At 40.9% G+C, this 26,102-nt stretch overlaps 1 protein-coding gene across 1 annotated transcript in view; it reads left to right on the forward strand.

Moving 5' to 3' along the window:
- Positions 1-26,102, forward strand: part of wls (Wnt ligand secretion mediator) — a 218,132-nt gene that overhangs the window by 20,856 nt on the left and 171,174 nt on the right. The window lies entirely within an intron of this gene.

Consider the following 26,102-nt stretch of genomic DNA (forward strand, 5'->3'; position numbering starts at 1 on the left):
GAGCTCACTTCCTGTTTGGCGGCTTCGCCGCAATATTTGATTGGCTGTTACGTGCGAACGGTTTTAGTTCCGAAGACGAAAAGGAGTATCTTTTGTGAGGCTTGGTCTGAAGATCATGTGTGTCAAGTTTGGTGGCGATCGGACAAAATTTGTGACCTGTGAAAACTTTTTAGTGTTTTTGATTAAATCCAAAATGGCGGAAAATCCATCATGGCGGAAAATGACGTCATAGGGTGCGTTGAACTCGGCTTGGTCCAAGGATTCCAACGATATCTCATTTTTGACAATCGGCCATACGGGTCAAAAGTTACGTGCGTGAACGCATGTCCAACTTTGGCCTGTTGGTGGCGCTAGAGTGCTCAAGGTGCCGGTATGAAACTTGGTGAAATTATTCATGAGACTGTCCTCAATCAGTGTGCCAAATTTCACAACTTTTCACCAGACGGTTCTATGGGCTGCCATAGACTTCCATGGCGGAATAATAATGATAAGAACAAAGAGAAACACAATGGGTGCCTTCGCAGCTTCGCTGCTTGGCCCCCAATAATAGGAAAAGCTAGTAACTCAATGGGTGCCTTCGCAGCTTCGCTGCTTGGCCCCCAATAATAATAATAAGAAGAAGAAGCCTAGGAAGAACAGTAGAGTGCATTTTCATGCACTCTAATAAGAAGAAGCCTAGGAAGAACAGTACAGTGCATTTTCATGCACTGTAATAAGAAGAAGAAGCCTAGGAAGAACAGTACAGTGCATTTTCATGCACTGTAATAATAATAATAAGAAGAAGCCTAGGAAGAACAGTATTTTCATGCACTCTAATAAGTCGGAAGAAGCCCGTGGAATAACAATACAGTGCATTTGCATGCACTGTAATAAAAACTAGAAAAGCATTTCCTGAAGGAAATACAGTGCATGCAGAGTTGTTGCTGGTTGGTTGCTAGGGTAATTATAGTGGTTGCTATGCTATAAAGTGGTTGCTAGGCTGTTGCTAGGGTAATTATAGTGGTTGCTATGCTATAAAAGTGGTTGCTAGGCTGTTGCTAAGGTAATTATAGTGGTTGCTATGCTATAAAATTGGTTGCTATGTTGTTGCTAGGGTACTTAAGGTGGTTGCTAGGTTGTTGCTAGGATAATGATAGTGGTTGCTATGCTATAAATATGGTTGCTAGGTTGTTGCTAGGGTAATTTTAGTGGTTGCTATGCTATAAAAGTGGTTGCTAGGTTGTTGCTAGGATATTTAAGGTGGTTGGTAGGCTGTTGCTAGGATAATGATAGTGGTTGCTATGCTATAAAAGTGGTTGCTAGGTGGTTGCTAGGGTCATTATAGTGGTTACCATGCTTTAAAATGTGTAAATAGTAAAAAAAAAGTAAAAATAGTTCAAATTTATTGAAATTGGGAGAAATAGAGAGAGGGATAGAGAAAGTGAGAGAAAGTGAAGAAAAAGAAGTGAAAGAAAGTTGGGATGAGAAGTGAGCTATTCAGTTGAATGGAGAGGGACACAGAGAAGAGGTTCCATTCAAGTTGTATGTATTGCTGCAGGCAGTCAGTGAGAGAGCACAGGTGAAGTTGATTGCATTCTATTTCCTTAATAGCCTATTATGATGTCATAAAGCCATGTTAAGTCTATGGAGAATTTTAAAGTTTAGTTTTTATTTAATATCTCAAAGTAAAAGTCATAGAACGAAAATTTAGAGCAGGAGCTACGTGACGACATTTGAACCAAGTTTCTACGATAAGCGGTTCAAGCCAAATTAGGGCCTGGAAGAATAATAATAACTAGAAAAGCATTTCCTGAAGGAAATACAGTGCATGCAAAGTTGTTGCTGGGTTGGTTGCTAGGGTAATTATAGTGGTTGCTATGCTGTAAAAGTGGTTGCTAGGTGGTTGCTAGGTTTTTGATACGGTACTTAAGGTGGTTGCTAGGCTGTTGCTAAGGTAATTATAGTGGTTGCTATGTTATAAAAGTGGTTGCTAGGTTGTTGCTAGGGTACTTAAGTGGTTGCTATGCTGTTACTAGGGTAATTATAGTGGTTGCTATGCTATGAAAGTGGTTGCTTGGTTGTTGCTAGGGTACTTAAGGTGGTTGCTAGGCTGTTGCTAGGGTAATTTTGGTGGTTGCTATGCTATAAAAGTGGTTGCAAGGTTGTTGCTATGGTACTAGGTGGTTGCTAGGTTGTTGCTAGGGTACTTAAGGTGGTTGCTAGGTTGTTGCTAGGGTACTTAAGTGGTTGCTAGGCTGTTGCTAGGGTAATTATAGTGGTTGCTATGCTATAAAAGTGGTTGCTAGGTTGTTGCTAGGGTAATTGTAGTGGTTGCTATGCTATAAAAGTGGTTGCTAGGTTGTTGCTAGGGTATTTAAGGTGGTTGCTAGGCTGTTGCTAGGGTAATTATAGTGGTTGCTATGCTATAAAAGTGGTTGCTAGGTTGTTGCTAGGGTATTTAAGGTGGTTGCTAGGATAATGATAGTGGTTGCTATGCTATAAAAGTGGTTGCTAGGTTGTTGTTAGGGTATTTAAGGTGGTTGCTAGGATAATGATAGTGGTTGCTATGCTATAAAAGTGGTTGCTAGGTTGTTGCTAGGGTACTTAAGGTGGTTGCTTGGCTGTTGCTAGGGTAATTTTAGTGGTTGCTTTGCTATAAAAGTGGTTGCTAGGTTGTTGCTTGGGTATTTAAGGTGGTTGCTAGGCTGTTGCTAGGATAATGAAAGTGGTTGCTATGCTATAAAAGTGGTTGCTAGGTTGTTGCTAGGGTAATTGTAGTGGTTGCTATGCTATAAAAGCGGTTGCTAGGTTGTTGCTAGGGTATTTAAGGTGGTTGCTAGGCTGTTGCTAGGGTAATTGTAGTGGTTGCTATGCTATAAAAGTGGTTGCTATGTTGTTGCTAGGGTATTTAAGGTGGTTGCTAGGCTGTTGCTAGGATAATGATAGTGGTTGCTATGCTATAAAAGTGGTTGCTAGGCTGTTGCTAGGGTCATTATAGTGGTTACCATGCTATAAAATGTGTAAATTGTAAAAAAAAGTAAGAATAGTTAAAAGTTATTGAAATTGGGAGAAATAGATAGATAGATAGATAGATAGATAGAGAAAGTGAGAGAAAGTTAAGAAAAAGAAGTGAAAGAAAGTTGGGTTGAGAAGTGAGCTATTCAGTTGAATGGAGAAGGACACAGAGAAGAGGTTCCATTCAAGTTGCTGCAGGCAGTCAGTGAGAGAGCACAGGTGCAGTTGATTGCATTCTATTTCCTTAATAGCCTATTATGATGTCATAAAGCCATGTTAAGTCTATGGAGATTTTAAAGTTTAGTTTTTATTTAATATCTCAAAAAGTAAAAGTCGTAGAAATATGAAAAGTCATAGAACGAAAATTTAGAGCAAGAGCTACGTGACGAAATTTGAACCAAGTTTCTATGATAAGCGGTTCAAGCCAAATTAGGGCCTGGAAGAATAATAGTAACTAGAAATGCAATTCCAAGGAATTACCAGTGCATGAAAATGCTAAAGTTGTGATGTAAAATATCATGTATAGTTAAAACAGATAATACAGAGATGGTTACTACGGTGATGCTAGGATAGACATGGTGGTTGCATAGCTTAATAAAAGTTGATAGTTTAAAAGTAGACTGTTTAAAAGCTGAATGTAGATGGTTTAAAAGTTGTTGATAGACAGTAGATAGTTTAAAAGTTGTTGATAGACAGCTAGTTTAATAGATAGTTTAATTATAGTTTAAAAGTAGACCGTTTAAAAGTTGAAGGTAAATAGTTTAAAAGTTGTTGACAGACTGGAAGTTGAATGAATGTTGATATTCAAATAGTTTAATGGCTGTGTATAGGTAGATATTTGATGATAACTGAAAGTTGGAATGGCTCTAATGTTTGCTAGCAGTTATGCTAAGATTTTTAAATGTGTTAACCATGCTACTTAGCTAATGTTTTATAGCAGTGCTAGCAATGCTAACATGCTAACCATGTTACTTAGCTAACATTTTCTAGCAGTTTCATGAATGTTGATATTCAAATAGTTTAATGGCTGTGTATAGGTAGATATTTGACGATAACTGAAAGTTGGAACGGCTCTAATGTTTGCTAGCAGTTATGCTAAGATTTTTAAATCTGCTAACCATGTTACTTAGATAATGTTTTATAGCAGTGCTAGCAATGCTAACATGCTAACCATGGTACCTAACTAACATTTTCTAGTAGTTTTGCTAAACATGCTAACTAGCATGCTAACTATGCTAACCATGTTACTTAGCTAACCTAGCTAATCATTTTTAACAGTTTTGTTAAAAATGCTAACATGCTAACTTTGCTAACCATGTTAACTAGCTACAGTGGGTAGGAGACATAGTTGATGACAAGTGTTGACATAGTTGATGACAAGTTAAAAGTTGTTGATAGACAGCTAGTGAATGTATATAGTTTAAAAGTTTAAAAGTTGAATGTAGATAGTTTAAAAGTTTTTGATAGACAGCTAGTTTAATAGATAGATAGTTTAATGTTAGTTTAAAAGTAGACCGTTTAAAAATTGAATGTAAATAGTTCAGTAGATTAATGGGTTACATTGTTTAACAGTGGATTATTGTAGTGAGGACTTTTATTTTGAAACAGTTTTGGGCAGAGGAAACAGTTGAATAGGATGTGTAGTCTTAATTGACCCAGATTGTATGCTTAAAGCCTGAGGCTGCAGGTGGCCTGAACACCTGCCATAGGATTCTAATTGCTTAATGGCCGTATTATGATGTCATAATCAGCAATGTTAAGTCTATGGGGATTTTTAAAAAGTTTTTCTTTAATAGTTTAAAAAGTATAAAAGTTTCAAAGTTGAAAAGACATAGCAACCCGATCTGTTTGAAGACCTACGTTACAAAGTTTGAATGAAGTTTCCAAGTTAAACTGTTCAAGAGAAATTGCGTATAGAAAAAGTGGTAAGCGGAATAATAATAATAAGTTGCCTAGGAAGAACAGTACAGTGCATTTTCATGCACTGTAATAAGTCGGAAGAAGCCCGAGGAATAACAATACACTGCATTTGCATGCACTGTAATAAGTCGGAAGAAGCCCGTGGAATAACAATACAGTGCATTTGCATGCACTGTAATAATAAGAAGACTTCGGATTTTCATGCACTGTAATAATGTCTAGTCAGTACACCAAATAAGGAAGGCCTAGATAGAAATTGTGAAAATAAAATATGTACAGTAGATTTGGGTAGTTTGGTCTTTTCATGTAGCCTTGGCAACTAGTAGGCTATAGGCCTGAATAATATGCACATGAATTGGCACTTGTTAAACTCACCTCAACATGTCTTTTGCAATCATTTAACCCGCCATGGGCAATGCTAAATTCACTGTTACAAACAGTGCAGCGTGCAAGACTAGGCCTATCATTATATTTTACTCTTATGAGACAAGGGTAGCCTACACCTGGAAATGGGTCTTACATTTTCCTTTTTTTGAGGCACTGACTCTGCCATGATACACTGAACGGATTAATTAAGTTCGGGAGAAAAGAGATAAAAGCCCGCCTACACTGAAAACTGATTGGTTGATTTAGGAAACAGGTTAATCAGGATGCTCTCTGTCTTGGATGCGCTCAGGCACACACGGACCACCCCTGTCTCTCTACTGTCGTGTGCGAGCTACACTCAGATGCACACGCGTTCTCGCATGCACGCTTCTGTTCGCTCACTATAGATTCCGGGAGATTTTATCTAATTTGCGGGAGCCGCTATCAATAGAGCATCAGTCCCGCCCCTCCTCCGAGAGAGCTTAGTTTCCGGAAGTAAATTTCCCATTCATTTCTCCCATTGACGTTTTGGAAAAATCCTTATCTAAAGAGTTTTAGAGCATGTCTTAGGCTAATCAGCTACGGTGTAACTCATAAGCATACAACATATCATTTCGAGTGAAAAAACGAAGAGAAAGTCCAAAAAAAGTCAAAGGTACAAGACTGTGTACATATTTTCATTTCCGAGCGAAGGAAATCCCATAAACCACCGCGCCTCACTGAAAAATATATAAGCAGCACGAACCATTTCCAACCGGCGACAGCACGCGAACCCTTTCCTCCAAACAGTGATTTTTATATAGTTAATAGCAGTTATTTCAGGAGTAGTCGTGTAAATAATAGTGTTTTGGTATTGAATGTTATATTTACCATCGTGTATTTTATATTGTGTGTGTGTGTGAAAGCGGTTAACGTTAACGTTAGCAACATTGTGCAGTGCTTCGTATCTGACTGCCATCCTGATGCATGGACCGGTGCATGGTCTGCTCTTGGACCACCATATTCAGTTTATTAACTTGCTGTGAATTATTACACAAAATGTTCATTAAATGTAAGAAGTAGCATTTCTAGGTTTAATGATTGATGATATGACTCGTACAGTATGAAGGCTACAGTAGCCTAGCTAATGTTAACTAGCATTACCAACCTCCCTGCAAAACTCACCACACAACTTCGTAGGTTTGATAGGTCTTGTCCCTCATGCTGGCCCTTACAAAACCCACAAGCTGACCCTCGACACACAACAGTCAATAATGTGACCCGATTTAAATTGGTTTTCACCCCTTTGGACACTCTTGATTTCGTCCTTGAAACAGTGAAATATTCACGGGGGCATGGAAGGTTTGCTAGCCATTTTACTGCAGTGTCTAGCCGGTGGTAGCATCCAGCTTGTGCTATCAGCTAGCTAGCTAGTTCAAAGGTTTAAGTACTTAATGGGGATATACAGGGCTTTTTATGCCTCAACTTAAGCTCTGCTTCGTGTTATTGAGTTTACTGTAATCGTTAGTCCAGGGGTGTCCAAACTTTTTGACTGAAGGGCCACATTGTGTTTTGAAAATTGGCCAGCGGGCCACACACTAATAATAATAATAATAATAATAATAATAATAATAATAATAATGTTTTGTATTATTTAAATAACAAAATCATTTTGTTGTAGAAAATTAATTTCTTAAGAAATACTGTTCATTTGATGCTGTTTAATTCATTTATAAATGGTGCACTGTCACTTTAAGACTCTTTGCCAGCTCCACTCAAATATAGCCTATAGCTAGTGCTGTGCCTATGGCTGTGCCCTCTCACAGTTTATAAATGGTCAGTAATGGGAACTACTGTTGCCATCGCCCTCTCTCCCACGCTCAAATGCGTCCCCAATTAAATGGACTAGCATAACGTAGTTAGATCTGCTGCAATGGAGGTTCTATGTATCTTGATGTGACAAGCTGTTTTGACATTGACATTGTAAACGTTCTCTAAGAAGAGTGTAAAGCAGTTTGCAGTAGCCTAAAGTTAACCACAACGTCGTCTATCGCTGGAAAAAAATAGCGAGCGGCCTATGATAAACTAATAAATGCTCGGCGGGCCGGATTAAAGTGCATGGCTGGCCGCAGTTTGGACACCCCTGGTTTAGTCATTCGTTGATATGTAAAACACTGACGTGTAGGCTACATTTTCATTATTGTTCACTCGTTTTGAGTAGGCTGTGTCTTGAAACGCATATGCATTGTATGTTGCACATGTAGCTTATAAAATACATGAATAAAATTCACGGATCCCGTCGTTAGCTCAACTCTTATTATAGTATAGGCTATAAGTATGGTATAAAATTCTCGCCAAAAGTTTTCTGTACCTGTACCAAAGTTTTGTGCTTGTAAGAATATTTTGTGCTCGTAAAAATGATTTGTGTACATGTAAAAATAATTTGTATCTGTAAAAATATTTTGTGCATTTAAAAATGGTTTGTACATCTTCAAATCCGTTTTCTCACTGTGTAGAATTTTTTTTTGTGAATTTGCTAACGGATTTTCCATTTGCAAGTGCGCATCTGTTTTCTACAGACATGGAACAGATCTACGGGTACGAAACGAATGTACAAGTACAAAACCTTTTTACAAATTTTCCCAAAACAGCCAATCACAGCACTGCTTACTGAACGGCCAGTCAGCCGATCAGCTCGCTTCTTTAATTCTGAAACGCTGAACGTTGCAGCTCTTGGTACATCCATGTAAACACCACAGTTCAGAAGAGGTGAAACACTTAAAAAAGAAGAGCTATCTTAGCTAACAAGCAAACAGCTCAACTTAACTCATTCCTTAACTTAACTTAACACATTCCTTCCCTACTATGAATCTAATATCATTAACTAGAACTAATAAAATTCGGATCATTAGTATTATTATTAATGATATAATTGTTCTGTATAGTTATTGTGTTAGTGTTTTCCGACTAGTCATTCCTCCCTTTGTATTTCCCACGTTAATGTGCGGTGCTTTCACGTAACGTTAGCAGAGACGGTTGATAGTATCTTTGACGTTAGCTTAGCCCAGCCAATACTAGCCCAGTTAGCTGCCATTACCTATTGTTACCTACTAATTACCTATCCAGTGCTCGCGTTTTAAACTATACTGTTTATTAGTTCTAGTTAATGATATTAGATTCATAGTAGGGAAGGAATAGAGTTAAGTTGAGCTGTTTGCTTGTTAGCTAAGTTAGCTTGTTCTAAGCTAGCTAGAACATAACGGTTACTGCTCCCAAAAAAGTTCAGGGTGGCTTTAGGCTGACTCCCTTCCCTCCCTCCCTTTGTATTTCCCATGTTATATGTGCGGTGCTTTCACGTAACGTTAGCAGAGACAGTTGATAAAAGCAGTATCTTTGACGTTAGCTTAGCCCAGCCAATACTTGTTTCACCTCTTCTGACTGTAGTGTTTACATGGATGTACCCAGAGATGTCCAGCGTTTCAGAATTAAAGAAGTGAGCTGATCGGCTGACTGGCCGTTCAGTAAGCAGTGCTGTGATTGGCTGTTTTGGGAAAATTTGTAAAAAAGTTTTGTACTTGTAAATTCGTTTCGTACCCGTATATCTGTTTCATGTCTGTAGAAAACAGATGCGCACTTGCAAATGGAAAATCCGTGCGTGCAAAAATCGTTCGCAAATTCACAAAACAAATTTTCTACACAGTGACAAAACGGATTTGAAGATGTACAAACCATTTTTGCATGCACAAAATATTTTTACAGATACAAATTATTTTTACATGTACACAAATATTTTTTACGAGCACAAAATATTCTTACAAGCACAAAACTTTGGTACAGGTACAGAAAACTTTTGGCGAGAATTTTATACCATATATGAGAGGAAGCAAACAAGGACTAAAAGTTAACGTGATAAAAAAGGCATGTGTGGTTTACGTCATGTGATGTGTTTCACGGTATGAGTTGAGAGCCCTGCTTTGCTTATATTTTTGGTTAACTTAACTTGCCTGAAATCCAAAATATTTTCGAACAATGGATGATTCGCTTCGAGGGACAAGCTCTTGGCCTTCTGCTGTGCCACACATTTGATTTTTGATCGTCGTTTATTGTATAGTCTAACTAGCCTACTAATAGTTAACATAAAGTCACTAGTCCACAGTGCATCAGGCTGAGCAGTGCAGGGAACAGCTGTCATTGGTAGGCTGCATGCAGGCACATGGTCAGACAGGTTTAAGGAGCGCTTGATTTGTTTTGTAGCGGAGCGTTCTATGGGTTGCCAGGTTGGTTCTATGGGTAGAGCACTAATTTGAAATATCGCTCGATCACGCAAATTTGATCGTGGGAAGCCAAAATCGTGATCATGATTAAAATTCGATTAATTTTGCAGGCCTACATAATATATTTCATACCTGTGTTGCGGCATGTAGGCTAATGTTAGGAGCATTATAATGACATTCTAATGTCTGAAAGACTAATGATTAGCCTATCGGCTACCTGAAAAGTTAAGTGTTCAAACTAGCTTTTACAGTGTTCTATTTGATGGTGTATTGGCCCTGACTAAGTTTGTGTGATATATAAACCACAATCCTTGTTGATACCAATGTTCGTCTAGAAAGTTTTTATTCACATTAAGATTTTCGCCATAGGCAGTAATAGCCATCTTTGTCAATAATTTTCGCTGATAAAGTTTCAAACAGACCTTTCTGCTTATTTGGAAATGACCGGAGACCGTTTTCAACACGTTTCATCCAGTCCTTCTAATTGCAGAGTTCGCAAGTGCTAGGCTAGCGCAAGTCAACGGTATGTGTGTTAGCCTGCCACTAAAAACAGTCTTACCCACTCCAAAGATATTAGGCTACGTGCTGCAGTGCCCTAAAGCAGCGGAATGCGAGCCGGCGTTCATTTGTTCCAAAATAATAAATTATAAAAAAGAATCATGCTGAACAATAACTTAACCAAAAACATAATAATGCTTAGATCTGACCGGTTTTTGTCAAAATGTAACTCAAAACGATCCAAGGCATGGAGTCGAGAAAGAGGGTGAGAGATATAACAATTAATTAGGCTATTTAACAAAGCCTCGTAAAAAAATAACTACTGCAAATCCTCAAATTATGGCCGGGGTCTTTTATTTACTTAGGACCCGTCCACACGGAGACGCTTTTTGGGTTAAACGCAGAGGTTTTGCTTCGTCTTGGCCGAGTGTCCAAACGAATCCTGTAAACGCACTGCCCGAAACCGCACTTTTTTGAAACCTGGTCCCAGAGTGGAAAAATCTGAAACCGTAGCCCTTTTGAATTCGTTTTGGACAGCGAAACCGCACATCCTACTTGCGTATCGATGATGTCATCGCCACACCTCAGCTGCCCTGGTCTTGACACTTATAGTATTGCCTAACAATAATACATGACATTACCTACGATTACACTCCGTAGGATAAATATCACAACTGGTGCTGCGCAGCGCCGATAGCTTATGACTTGGTGGACTGAACACTGTTTTTCCCGGTGTTTTTTATGCATTCTAGCTACGGTCAGTGACGCGAGAGAACTTAAGTTATTAGGGAAGTGTGGTGTAAATTTACATTAATTTGTGCGTAGTGCCGGTGTCATTCATTTATTTTACATGTCTTACAACATAAATAAATGCATTCATAGTGAAGTCAGATATGAGCATACAAAGACACTTAGAACTCATGTTAAGCCAATAGATGCGCACTAAATGTGAATGCGCGATTTGATGCAAGCAAAAGTATCGACTGTTACTAACAAAGGTATTATAGCAATATTATAAATGTGGCGACGGAATAGCCTAGAACTTGGGTACGCCTAGCCTTTGCACTTGCGGTGATAACCAAAACTAATGTGAATCGCGGACTATCCTACAACCAAAGAAAGTAAAGGAGATTATTTTTACCTGCGTTAGCCAAATAAAGGACGGGACTGCACCCTTCACAAACCGTAAAATTAAGTATTGAGCATTTCTACGTTCATTTTATTGTGAGACATTAGTTTCTTGAATTTCCCCTTGGCGATCAATAAAGTGTCTCTATCTATCTATCTATCTATCTATCTATCTATCTATCTATCTATCTATCTCTATCGTTTGGAGCAGATACTGCTATCAAAAGAAAAATTTCCGTTTGGTTTGGGATTTAATTTACTTTTGGACTCTGATTATATTGCTCAATGTTGGGACTGATGAGCACTGAAATCTGGGGGGTATTTGATGGCGCACTATTACATTTCATGTAGTTGAAAGAGTTGGGATTTTCACTCGCTGTTTATTGCGAGACAAGGCAGCCGCTTTCATTCATTCAAAACGTGCGCTGTGCTGTAATGGAAACCTTAATGCGTAGCCAAGTAGCCTAAATTGAGTTTGAATTGCATGATTTATTTTATTAACTCATTGAATGCCAAGCTGTTTTCGGAAGTTTTGTCCTAGAGTGCCAGCAATCTAGACCATTGTTGATGATTTTTGTACAGTCATTCTGTGTTATAGCTATGAACACATACAATGGCTCGTTTAAAAGGTGAGACTTTAAGCTCTCAGTGGGTGCAAACCGTGTATTTCTACACGCCTCTGTTCCTGAGAAATCCCAAGCTAAACAGTGGCTAGTTTTCATCAAGTGTTGCCTGTAAACTTTCCGGGAAGTGATCAGCGAGACCTGGCGAGACTGCCACCTAGTGATAGACCCACGAAAATGGCCTGGTTTTGAGATGACGTGCATGCGTCAATGATTCGACCCAAAGCGGCAACCGAGTTGTGATAAAATGTCCAGATAAAATGTCCAGATTGTGCGTTTTCATGAGTTTTCGATTGTCATATATTTCATTTCCATTCATCACGGAGTTCCCAAAATCACATATAAGGTGTGTTAGAGTGTCTAGTTTCGTAATTTAAAAAAAAAGCTAAAAACGTAATATTACGTTTTTGGCACTCAACGCATGGGAAGGAAAAACTTAATATTACGTTTTTGGCACTCAATTAGTTAAATTCGTAGGCTGGAATGCCTCCAGTTGCGGCAACAATTGTGTTTAAATGTAGTACTAGTAGCATAGGCCTACTGCTTCAACCTCTGTCAAGCTCAGAAGGGGACGGCAAGCGACTGAGCTTGAGAGCGACGTGTTGGAGACCCATGGTGTAGGACAACGACTTTTCATTGACAACAAGGTATTAAACCAACCAACAATATAAAATATTAAGAGCTCTTATTTCATTGAGTTATATCGAAACAATATCTTCTATTGCTTATGCTGGTAGGCAATTTTTACATCGCAGTGTTTGCAGTGAACTAACGTTATCATTTTTTAAGAGATAAAATGGTCCCACGCCACACTTCATAAATCAAAACGGAAACTCGTAGGTAACTGAGTAGCCTATAGCGTCAAATATTGTCCCCGGGTGGTATAATGTTTAATTGCTGCCACACAGTGAAATTCATTTCATTGCTTCAAGACACACTATGTAACGCAACCTGTATTAGTTTAATTGACAACAAATTAACGAGATCGACGAAATTCTTAATGATTAACTATTGATCGTCGATTAATCATGCCCATCCCTAGTCCTTACATGCATACAGAAAAATAACATATCCACATAAGCAGCTTGAAAAATTCCAGTAGAAGCACATCTATGTTAAATACATATTTTTCCATGTAAGAGGGGTGTCACTTGCGCTCAAGCCTTTTCGGTGCTCACAGTCCAAGACCAAGGGACAGAGAAACTGGCTGGGCTACTTCGAAGAGACTAAACCCAGGGATGACCGGAGCACTCAGAGAACATTTAAACTTGTTTTATTATGGTGCACAATCGACTGACGTTTCGACGCACTGCGTCTTCCTCAGAGTCCACTAGGCCTACTGTCGGCATCGAACAACATGCTGTTTCACATTGTAGTGGCGCTCGAACTTGTCAGCCCTGATTTATATTATTTGGTAGGCCTAGCCGTCTAGGCCTATACAGAACATTCAGTTTGTAGCCTTAGAAAGTCACGAATGTTTAGTTGAAGTAAACCTATATGACGGGATTACGGTTTTCAATAAGACCTTAATTGCCAGCTGAGTTTGCCAAATATTGGCTAGGCCAACAAAAATGGAACTGACTTTGTTATACTGTAACTTAGAATTTTATCTTAACGAAACACAAAAGACTGAGTAGATCACATTACACTGAGGTAGTTTAAAGTAAGTTGCCATATATGCCCTTTGGTGCGTAATAGGCTACTGGAAAATCCCGACACATGAAACTTCTTAGCAAACAAAAATTTTTCCTTCAGGGCTCAATGTTCCATCAGTCAGCGTCCACAAAGTTAATCAAGCCGTTCAAACGTAACTTTAGTACCAAATGAAAACAAGATCTTCCTCTAAAAACTTAGGCTGTGTGAGTGAGAAACCGATGGTGCTGAATGCAGGAAAAGTTGAGGACAGAAGATTTAAAAATAATTTCACTGTGCTTTCTGTAGAAGCTTAGGCTTACAGAAAGACTAATAAACACGTTTCTTATTCAATAGCAATTGTTTTATTTCTTCATTCAGAGCTCATGACAGCCAGTCAGCCTTTGCATAGTCTATAGCCTGAATTTGAACACTTTCATAACTTTTATGATTACAATGAATTATGAGTAGCCTAAAATACGCATTGATATGCTGTTCTTGTCAATGAAGACATCGGATTTGGTTGATTATTACATAATGCACCATATTACATTTTCATCCATTTTTTCATCCTTTTGGCGGATGCCGCCTTTTTCACGGCTGTCTGGAGGACTTGTGTGAATCGTGCAGATCCGATGAGTTTTTCATTCCAAAAATAATTCTGTGGAAATGCATGGATTACAGTTTCTTCCAGTAGCAGCAACTGGAATCCATGCATTTCCACGGAATTATTTTTGGAATCTGATCCCTTATCATACCTGTTCATTCTTACTCGTCGCTCGACTTTTCGTGACTAAATTCAAGATGGCTGCAAACGCTAAACTTCGAGAAGATACTGTCTGTATAAATCGTCTTGTAAGTAAACTACCAGTGCTTTTTCAAAGTTCTCAATGTCTCGTTTTAAATGTCAGGGCCCTCGGAAGTCTACCAATGAAGTGTGGAGATACATTGAGCCTCGTAAATGGTGTAAAACGGTGATTTATTTGCATGGCTATAAGCGCTTTCAGACATACGTGTAAGACCGGAGGTTCTGCCGATGTTAACCGGTGGGGCCGTATATCTGAACGACATAACCGGTCATATGGAAGTCCGAATTCACCCGGTGTTTATACTACCCCCGACCTAGTATTTCCTCCGGACATTATGTAAATGTGCTGTGTCTGAACGCGGCGTAGAACATGCGGTTAAGATTCACACCTCGTGAGCGGGCGTGTCGATGACGTTTCTTTTGTGCGTCCATGGCGGGAGCACTTAAATGCCAGGGTCATGATGGAGTGGCATATTGCTGTACAGAAAATCGAGAAAGAATGCCGACCTGGAAAGATGAGGAGATCCTGGAGCTGCTCTCCATGAGGGCTGACGACGTCGTGATGGAACACATGAAGGGAACAGCGAGAGACACCCTGATGTACGACCGCATTGGAAGGCAGCTGGAAGCCAAAGGAATTGCCAGGACCAAGGCACAAATAATCACCAAGCTGAAGGCGCTGAAAAGACAGTACACCTATGTTGTTGACCACAACAACAAGAGTGGGAATGACAGAAAATCGTTCCAGTACTACAGCTTGTGCGACGCAATATGGGGATCGATCTAAGCACTCCACAAGACCACTGACTGTGTCTGGGAGTATGCCGGTGCCAGGTGCAGGTGCATCCCAGACTGAGTGCATTTCCGAACCATCTACGTCTACATCCGAGCCTGCCTCTACCTCCGAGAGCTCTCCGATGCCGGACAGCGATGATGAGGGCGGTGATACATCACTGAATCAGTCGGTCTCGAGCATAGGTAATTTATTTTTCGTGTTGGCATTCTAAACTGTTCACGAAATACAACTTGCAGCTGGCTTTTAATTCTGTTGAATGACATTCGGGTTCTTTCTCAAGTGTCACCCTGTCGCTCGCCACCGAGGAAGAAGGCGAGGAAGGCACGCGCCGGGTCCATGGCAGAGATGAGGAACCTGCTGGCGGACCTTGATCGTGAGGTGGACGACCGGGATCGGCAGAGGGCATTGGAGAACCAGGAGCGTGAGGAACGCGCTCGGAGAGAAACGCGAGAGGACCGGGAAAGAGAGAGCGCTCAGCTCAATCAACGGCTCCTCGACCTCAACACGGTCCTGCAGCAGATGGTCCAGAGGATGCCAGTCCCTCAGGCCCACGGCCAGTACCCACCTCAAGAGCCAGCGTGGAGACCAGAGCCTCGGTACCATCGCGACAACGGTCATCCATCATACACGGACCTGTGAGCCCTCATCTCATCATTCCTGACTTGCCATGTTGGGCACTTTTGAACATTTGTTCACGCACAGCACATCATACAGCACATCGACACTTAACTCCATGGCCTAGGCTAGGCAGATGGACACTTGTTTGTTTCTTATGTACAAACTTCGGGTTTGGTGCAATTTTTTGTCACTTTTTTTAAACGTGTATTTTTTTAAAACGTGTAATTTTTTTAAACGTGTTTTTTAAACTTGTGATTTGTCTGTATTTAATAAATTGTGTTAGACAACACGATCGATTTTCTGTTCATTGGAATACCCTTCTCATGACTTCATTGAGAACAATATTTGTTGAGAATGAATAAGGCTTAGCCAAATAAAACGAAGAAAATATTCGTTGCCATAAGGCTTGTCACAAGATGTCGGATTGAGAATGAAGATAACATTACAATTAAGAGAACACACTTTGTTCCAAACTCATTACGTAAATGCAATAGGCCTATATGTTCCAAACTCATTACGTAAATGCAATAGGTATAGGTAGAGTATTTTATATTTCACACTACAGTATTCGACCAGTTTGCAGGACACAAAACATGTGAATGGCTGATTATCATTTAGGCTGCCACTCGGAATGCAAATAGCCTATAGGATGGGCTGTAGTTAGCAGGTGCGTATCCAACAAAGGCACCTGCTGCAAATAGCCTAGGAACCTCCATGCCAGGCACACATTTGATGGGCTGTAGTTAACAGGTGCGTATCCCACAAAAGGCACCTGCTGCAAATAGCCTAGGAACCTCCATGCCAGGCACACATTTGATGGGCTGTAGTTAACAGGTGCGTATCCCACAAAAGGCACCTGCTGCAAACAGCCTAGGAACCTCCATGCCAGGCACACATTTGATGGGCTGTAGTTAGCAGGTGCGTATCCCACAAAAGGCACCTGCTGCAAATAGCCTAGGAACCTCCATGCCAGGCACACATTTGATGGGCTGTAGTTAGCAGGTGCGTAACATCCCACAAAAGGCAAGGGGAGAGGGGATACTTTTGGGGAAATAAAGTACATTTGGGAAAATGAACCATTTCACCGTCATGATGTTATTATATGCTATTTGAGGTTCATTGCAATTATTATTAATCAGCGCAGTTATGCGACTACAAGTACTACCCACAATAGGCAACGTGTTTTTCTTTATCTTCTTTATCTTTATTTTCATATCTTTTTTCTTCTTTATCTTCTACATAAAAGAGTTCACAACTGCACGTGTACATGTAATGTAATTTTATTTACAACAGTTAGCACAACAATATGCCTATAGGGTGACAAAACGTTACTGCCTTCTTGAAGCATCAAAATGTTACATTATTGATAGACAAACTGGAATTGTCCACAGACTTTTCATGATCATTCCGGCGGCATGATGGTCATGATGGCCTCTCTGATGCGCTGTGCGTAACCTGCTTGCGGTGCATGCAGGACCTCTGGGTCAGCCTCCTCCGGAGGAGGAAGGCGAGTACCACCTGTGTTCCACTCGGGCAAATAGTTCTCCTTGTGGATTTCGCAGACGTTGTGGAGTATGCAGCAAGCATGAACAATGTCCGCCATTACTAGGATGTCCACATCATTGCGCTTGGCAAGACACTTCCAACGGCCTTTCAAACGCCCAAACGCGTTCTCCACCACCATTCGAGCAGAGCTCAGACGGTAGTTGAAGCGGTTTTGTTCTCGGGTCAGTTGACGGTGATGAGTGAACCCCTTCATAAGCCGCCACTTCAGCGGATAGGCTGCGTCTCCAATTATGTGGATGGGTACCTCCACGTCATCCACAGTTATGGATTTCTGTACACAAATCGAATAAATATTGTTAGGCCTACTATATGGATGATGCACGTAGCCTATGCAGAATTCAGTGATAGGCATGTACATGCCTAAATTAAGAATGCCCAATGTTTGATACGTACCTCACGTGGAAACAAGTAACCATCTTGTTCTTCGGCCACTTGGAATAGGAACGAGTTGGCGAGGACCCTGGCATCGTGTGTGGAACCCGGCCACCCCACATAAGCATCTGTGAAGCTACATACAAGAAAACCCCATTAGCTAAACAAATCTTCAACTGCACGAGCTATATTTTCAACAACACAGGACTCAATAGTAATGATGCTTACCAGCATTCGTGGTCAACAACCGCTTGTAGCACAATGGAATGCCAGCCTTTCCTATTGTAATAGGAATTTGGATCATCCCTCGGTGCAATGATGGGAATGTGAGTTCCATCGATGGCACCTGCACACATTGGGTACCCTCGGGCCGTGAATCCATCCACTGTCTTCTGAAGTTGATCCCCTGTTGGCATGGAGATGAAACGCGCGGACAGGTTGTCTTTCAAAGCTGCGGTTACTTCGCGCACAAGGACACAGACCGTAGAGATCCCGATACCGAATAGACAACCTATTGTCCTGTATTCACCTGGTGTAGCATACCACCATAGGACAATGGCCAGTCTGAGGCCTGGTTCCAGAGGTTTTCGCCATCGTGTACTCTGGCGGGTCAATGCTGGAGCCACCAAACTTAGGACGTACTCAAATGTACCGCGGGTCATTCGAAAATGCTGCACCCACCGTGCATCATCAAAGTTCTCGAGAACATCAGTCCAGAATACTTGGCCGCTTGGTCTCGCAATTCTCCACATCCTCCCTTGCTGTTGACGCTGGGCAAACAGTAGAATCACTGCAGCTCTCTTTCTCCTGTAACGGATTCGTTCACGACGACATTCATTGTCGTAATCTGCTCGAATTGACTGTAGGTCACGCTCCAATCTTTCATCGATGCTGCGGATGTTGTGGATGTAACGGAAAACATGCTGCATTGTTGCAACAACATTCGAAACGAGCGCGATGTATTCACCCTCCATGCTGTAGCCTATTACTAGCCCTGCTGTGACAGCGGCCGCATATATTCTGCGTCACACGCCTCTTGCGAACTTGGGCCCTACGTCATATGTCAGCCCCCACCCCTCACTCAACCACACGGAGATTCTGTAATGTGCGTGTATGTCGTTCACACATACGTCCGTGTAAGGTCAGTATTAGGTCCGCAGTTTAGCATCATATCTGAATCATCCAAAGGGTAGGACCTCCGTTTGACAAACCTCCGTATGTACTCCGGAGGTTATGTCTGAAAGCGCTTTATGCCGAGGCACCACCATTGACCGCCTTGTTGGTAGCATCGGCTAACTAGCGCCAGATTTCGGAGTGCAGGGGACAAGCCGAGATGGGCTATGAGACATACGTTCACACTCGGTATCATGTTTCAAAACACTTTAGGTCAAAATCACACCGGAATTCTCCTTTAATACATCTGGGCCCAGGGGCCCGAAAGTTCATAATCCGCCCATGGGTTACAGGTTGAAACGGAGATTGAGGTCAAGACAAATTCAAAATGTCAGACTTTTAAATTTTTTTTTAAAAAAAAGGGACATGCCAAATTTTCCAGCGTTGTCTCAGTATTCTTTACTTTTAAGAATTTCCAAGTGTATTTTCATATAAAGAAAATTTTTGTGTGAATAGGGTGAGCACTGGATGGCAGAGGTGGTGGCAGAATGTAATTATATGATATTTCCTGCGGGGGCGTGGGCTTCGATAATCTCACTCCATTTTGACCATACCTCTGTTTGCATCCCTGGAGAAGGGAGACGTTGGTCACGGTTTGGAATGTAAGGGAGAAAACAGTAGGCCTAGAGTAACACAGCGGATATCGCTCATGTAGGCTACCTATAAATTTTTTTGGACGACGTAGTTAAGGCAGCAGGCTTGTTGCTAAGGCAGCCGCCTTAACTGCAAAGTGCTGCGGGAAACCCTGTAACTGGAGATAGTGATTATGTCCCGCCCTCCATACAAACGAATGGCGGAGCCTAGGCTAGTAAATCAGGCCAATTCATAGTCAACGCCATATTGAATACTGGGGCTTGGATCCAGCACCAGTCGGCTCTGACCATGCGCCAAGTTCCAAAGCTGTAAATGACGCATAGACCAACGTCAATTTTTATTGGGTATTCTGTAAAGTCATCCTCCAGTTCAGAGGGTCGCGATAATACACATACCTTGCTTGCCACGTAACAAGCAAAAGTTGCTCGGGGACACTTGTGGAGTCTGAGTGGAATCCCGCACTAAGTAACGTTTGGCTGTAGCCGCCGGATAGGTACCCGCCCACCACATGTACACGCATGAGCGCTAGGTACAGTGTGGTGTGTGCTTCCTTAATTAGTCGTTCGTTTGTTGGTTGATAAATAAGGCACGGTTGCGTTTTCGTTTTGTGACCGTCAGATACACTCATATAGATAGTAGCCTAATCTGCCTCAATCTCTTCAATTTAATTCAGTGTTTCCCACAGAATTGGATTCAATTTGTGGCGGTAGCTGACTTGGACAAGGGGGGGGGGGGGTGTGTGTATTAAGATCGTCTTGGTAGTGTATAGGTCAGAGTTTCCGCTAAAAAAAAATGGCAGAGGTTTCGTTTTCCGGACATTTTGATGATCTGCCGGTCAAATATCCTATTAGGCTATCCCTTAGTCAAATTGAGGAAAACTGGAGACAGGCTATGTAGCTTAAAGAATGACATAATCAGGCTGTATAGAATGCAACATGTCCATTAGCCTAACTTAAACATGCCTAACAAGATCTAGCCATGGACAGCAAGAGTCCGCTTGGTTCGTCGTTTTAAAAAGGCTACGTTGTTTGTTGCTGCTACCCACGTTATCTCCAGTGGTGACTGTTTAACTTACACAGATGCGCACACACAAGAATGAGAGCTCACACCACTACCCCCTAATGCTATGCCTCTTTATTTGATAACAATAAATTAAGAAATGTTTCCTATTCTGGGAAATGTTTAGTTTCTTTTTCTTTCGGCCGCGGTTCAATGATACCGTTTAATTGTGCCAGAAATGATCCGCGCACCAGTAATCGCCTCGTCGAGGAGGCCCTGCAGATCATAGACAGAGAACGCATAGGCCTACTGTATGCTTTGGGCAAAGAACACTTTGCATGTCCAGTGTACACGGAGAATGACAGTGTCTCGGAGCGGCCGCACCCCCCGCAACTCCACTTCCCATGTCACTGATTCCGACTGATACGCTTTTTATCTGGTGGTGGTGGAGTTGACTGGACATCTGAGGCTTCGGACGTTACCAATTTATCATCATCCATCGTGTCTGGCCTCTGAAAAAACTTTTAAGGCTAGTCTGCCTTGGGCCTGGCCATGTTTGAATCGCCTCACTCATGTTTGTTGTTTAACATGGACGTTTTAAGCGTGCGCTTCCTATTTGAAATGCAGCATAGGCTATGCGTGTTGTTTAATAGCTTACTTTTCAAACGGTAGAGCCTGTTCATTTAAAAACATAACCAGAGGACATATAATATAGGCTTACATATTAAAGGAATTATCCGGAGTAAAATGCACTTTAGATCGATTTCCGGATGATTGGGGGTACATACGTTGAGTTGACATCAAAATTATGTCATTCGGATGTGTTTTGAGAAAGTTCGATTGTACCGTTTTCAGTCACAACTCGTAGCCTGAAAGTGAGCGGGGCATTTCAATTGCGCCGCTACAAAACGCTATTTTTTATACCTCTTCTACAGTTCCAAACAACATAACACTTACGTGGTAGTGAGTAGAGGGTCCCTAAAGCCAAACCGAAGTATCCCGAGGTCTTTATGTGGTCGAATAGAGAGTCCAGAATGAATTTCATCAAGCCAGTACCTTTCCGGAAATGTTGCCATCTTTGCCGCCACCTTCAGGGGAAAGTCCGTAGGAGTCTTATTGCTGGAAATTCACAATTTCGTCGCCGTTTTAAAAAAAAAAAAAAAAACATAGTCCAGTATTTCTTTCGAAATTGAAATGAAGTTGTATGGACTGGACTATGTTTTTTTTTTTTTTTTTAACTGCGACGAAATTGTGAATTTCCAGAGCGTGTTACACAGCAATAAGACTCCTACGGAGAGCTCTTCTTAATATTTTATATTGTTGGTTGGTTTAATATTGTTGTCAATGAAAAGTCATTGTCTTACCAACACGTTGCTCTCAAGCTATCAGTTGCATGCCGCCCCCTTCTGAGCTTGCCAGAGGCTAAAGCAGTAACCTACATTTAAACACAATTGTTGCTGCCAGGAATCAGCCTACGAATTATATAAAAAAGTAAATCATGCATGATTAAAAAATAACTACGGTAAATTTAGGCTGAATAAGGTTTCCATTTCGGCACAACACACGTTCCATGAATAAATGAAAGCAGATGCCTTATCTCGCAATAAGCGGATGGAAATCCCAACACCCTTACATGAAACTTAATAGTGAACCATCAAATACCCCACAGATTTCAGTGGTCATCAGTCCCGATATTTAGCAATATAATCAAACAGTAAGCCATGCCCCAAATGAAGGTGCTGTGCTTTGCGCAGCCTAATAAAAAGACCCCAGCGATAATTTGAAGATTTACGATAGTCTGTCTCCTAAACATTCCTCACCCGTTATCTAGACATGCATGAAAACATTTGAAAACAAAACTCACTGCCATGTAGGCTAATATTTGATCGCTGTTTTGCTACTAATTATCTTTCACGTACTGAATATGCACACTAGAAAGTGAAAGTAGGCCTACTGCGCTCCGTGTCTGTATCTGTCTGTTCACGTCCGCAATCGATTATAACGTTCCTCAAATAGAGAACACATCCATGTTCTCTCGCGTTATAGGCTGTCATGCTTCTGTGTTTACAAAATTCCTGACGGTTCCTGATCGCTAAAGGTTTGGTTTCCTTTCCTGTCGATCGCAATTGATGTAGAAGCACCTCCTAGGCTATAATTTGACTTCAGCGATGAGAGAGGAAGAGAGAGAGACACCCGCAAACTGGTCCATGCGCGCGTGTGTGTGTCTCTGCATCAGGTTCAATTGAAGTCAGAGTTGGTCTGTCCAGTCAATGGTCCCGCATTCAGGCCGCTCCATTATTAGATTAATGTTATCAGAGAGCACTGTAACATGTGTGGGAATTTCTCTCATTATGATAGAGTTGTGGGACTTTTATTATTATGCTCAAGACTTAATAACTTATGCGTAATACCCGCAATCCTGCGCTGAAATTTAGGCCCTGATTTTAAACGCGCATCTTTTTTTCTCGCGGGGTGGCCAGCCGAGCAATTGTTCTGCTACCAGTTTGTGCCAATATATCATCCAAAATGCTTGATTGCATTTCATTCTCCACATTTTTAGCTAAATTTTCATGTACCACATCAGCATTTTTGTTCAGTGAATCTTTTGTAAAATGCTTCACAATTAGCGCGGGCACTCGTCAGCAGCCTTCGGCTTACTATTAACTTCTTCGTCTTCATTAACATTCCCTGTAGAATTCTCAATATTTTTGGCCTCTATGTGTCCAGTTGCATCTGTCTGTTCTTGGTCTTGGATTTTGTGAAATAAATTTCTAAGTTTCACCTGCTTGCTGCAGCTTTGGTCTGCACGTCCTATTAAAACCGGTCTGTGCAGTCTTTTTAAAACGCATCTTTTTCTCTCTCGTGGGCATTTAATCTGCTGCCGGCTTGTCACTCCACATCGCCCAAAATGCTTGTTTGCATTGTATTCTCCACATTTTAGCTACATTTTCACGTACCACATCAACATTTTTGTTCAGTGAATCTTTTGTAAATTGCTTTACAATTACTGTCGGGCCTATAGGCCGATCGCCTGGCTTGCGCTTTGGTCACGTCCTTTTAAAACTGTATTTTTCTCTCTCCTAAGCATTTAATCTGCTGCCAGCTTGTGACTCCACATTGCCCAAAATGCTTGATTGCATTGCATTCTCCACATTTTTAGCTAAATTTTCATGTACCATATCAGCATTTTCGTTCAGTGAATCTTTTGTAAATTGCTTTACAATTAACTTCGGGCCTATACTGCCCTACAAAGGCAAAAGACCTTAACTCGCCAGAGTGTGAAACTGAGAAAAATGACTTTAAAGTTTTTTTGTTGTCCAGCCAATTGTATGATAGGTAGGAAACTGAAAATTTGCCAAGTAATTGTCATAATGAATACATGTATCTACATGAAAAAAAATCAGCTCAAACTTGACCTTTGACCCTTATTTGGAAGTTACTGTATTCTGCCTTTGCATTATCTGCAAAACAATAATGGGTCTTACAAAGGCAAAATACCTTAACTTCTAATTTATTGACCATTTGGACTTTTATCACTCTATAGAAACATTTATATGATAACAATGATAGCCTTAAGATAACACTTAGTGAGTTTTGTCTAGTAAGGCTTAATATTAGGCCTCCATCAACAGAATATTACAAAATACAAAATAATGAGAATGCTACACTGGAACATTTTAAAACTTTATCGTTGTACTTAATTTAAGTAAAATAACACTTTAAGAGCCAGAAAACCAAAAAACAGCCACAACATGATCCAAGCCAATGCCATTGGAAATGTATGCAATTACAGGAATTTTGCTACTCATGAACACATAATAATTTACTGACTGTGTCGTGCGGGCGGCGGAGGAGTCACACATTAATTGGATTTCTTTCTTGACAAATTAAAGGGACATCGACTTAAGGACATGCTGTGTAGTTTTGTTCGTATGGGAGTCAAATATTGTGCAACCAACACTGTCTAGCTTTAGCTAATAGCTTACCCATAGCGACACTTAAAATTGAATGACAACATCCGAACAACGTTGCACTTTGATAGATTTTAGGCTAGCTAGCCTGCACATAATTATATTGCGAATGGGCTTGCTGAAAACTTGTGATGGATTTAAACAATGGATTTGTCTTCTCAGTGGATGTTGTTTTCCGTGGATTTTTTTTAAAGGTAAGCTGCGATCTAAGTTCTATCTGCTGGGTTAGTTTGTGTGCGACATGTTCTCCTCGCCGGGGAGGGACGGGGAGGTGTATCGTGAGGCGTCCCCAACCCACTCGCTTTGTTTTCTGCCAGTGAGTGGACTTGCAGATTGGCAGGCAGCTAGCCACCCTGTATGGCACGAGAAAACGTGTACTAGGCTACTAGTTAATAGTATCCAGGCTTTGAGACATTTATGGTGTCTTACAGTTGCCTGGCACAGCATCTATCATGTAGGCTATTTGTGGATCAGGAACAGTTGTGCATCGCTAGCTAACTAGGCTACATCCTTGCTGAATTTCAAAAATATCTGAAGTAGTTAATGCTAGATAGTAAAACAACCACTGCAACATTTTCTTTTCACTTTATTGAAGTGTGGCTGAAGTGCTTCAATTAGGCCTACATACAATACATAGGCATAAGACACTCTGCCTTTGTTTTACCCACCACCAATGTTAATATGGTTTGCTGCGCTGAAATTACGGTGCACTGTAACTTAATTCCAGCGTTCTATAGAGCCGCGAAACAAAGCTAAAGAACCGCAACTGATGTTACGGGCTTCTGCCTTGGCTTACCCTCTGCTTTTTGAAGTTACGGCAAAAACAGCATCTTATTTTGATAAGAAAACAACAAAATTGACTCAAGATATTTGTCCACATGATAAAATTGATGCCCATTGTTCCAAAAATGACAAACTCATTTTTGACAAAATTGAAGTTACGGCCTTTTGCCTTTGCACGGCAGTATAGATCTATGCCTGGCTTGCTTCGGTCACGTCTTTTTAAAACCATCTTTTTCTCTCTCGTGAGCATTTAATCTGCTGCCAGCTTGTGACTCCACATCGCCCAAAATGCTTGTTTGCATTGTATTCTCCACATTTTAGCTAAATTTTGGTGTACCACATGGCATTTTCTTTCAGTGAATCTTTTGCTTTACAATTAGGCCTATCCAGCCCTCTTCTTGGCTGCCTTCACTCCTTCTTCGTCTTCATTAACATTTAATCTTTTTGGCCTCAATAGTCCAGTTACATAGTCTCTGTTTTTGGATTTTGTGAAATACATTTCTAAATAAATGCGACTTATAGTCCAGTGCGACTTATATATGTTTTTTTCCTGTTCATGAAGCATTTTTTGACTAATGCGACTTATACTCCTGAGCGACTTATAGTCCGGAAAATACGGTATTAAATTCATTGTAAGTATACTTACTGAAATAAATTTTGACGTGTTCAATACTTGTTTTCTCTGCCGTACCTATAGGCGTTTTGATATTCAAAAGCTTTCACTCAATACAGCCAATCAAATTTTGCGGCAAAGGAAGTGAGTTCATATCTCAGCAAGGCTTTCATATAAAGTCCAAATTTGGTACAGGGACCTGGTACCTGATTGTAAGGACACATAAGGAAATTTGAATCATTGGCCTCTAGGGGCGCTGCAAAACAGGAAGTGAGCTTATATTTCAGCAACGCTTTGATGTCCAAAGTCCGAACTTGGTACTGGGACTTGATACTTGATTGTGAGAATACACATGGAAATTGGCATAATTTGGCTTCTAGGGGCGCTGTAATAGT

This window comes from Alosa pseudoharengus, unplaced genomic scaffold, assembly GCF_046254945.1.
Source record: "Alosa pseudoharengus isolate Yale_2024_CS ecotype anadromous, Long Island Sound unplaced genomic scaffold, YU_APseudo_1.1 YU_APseudo_1.1_scf_2, whole genome shotgun sequence".
In the NCBI taxonomy this organism is placed as follows: Eukaryota; Metazoa; Chordata; class Actinopteri; order Clupeiformes; family Clupeidae; genus Alosa; species Alosa pseudoharengus.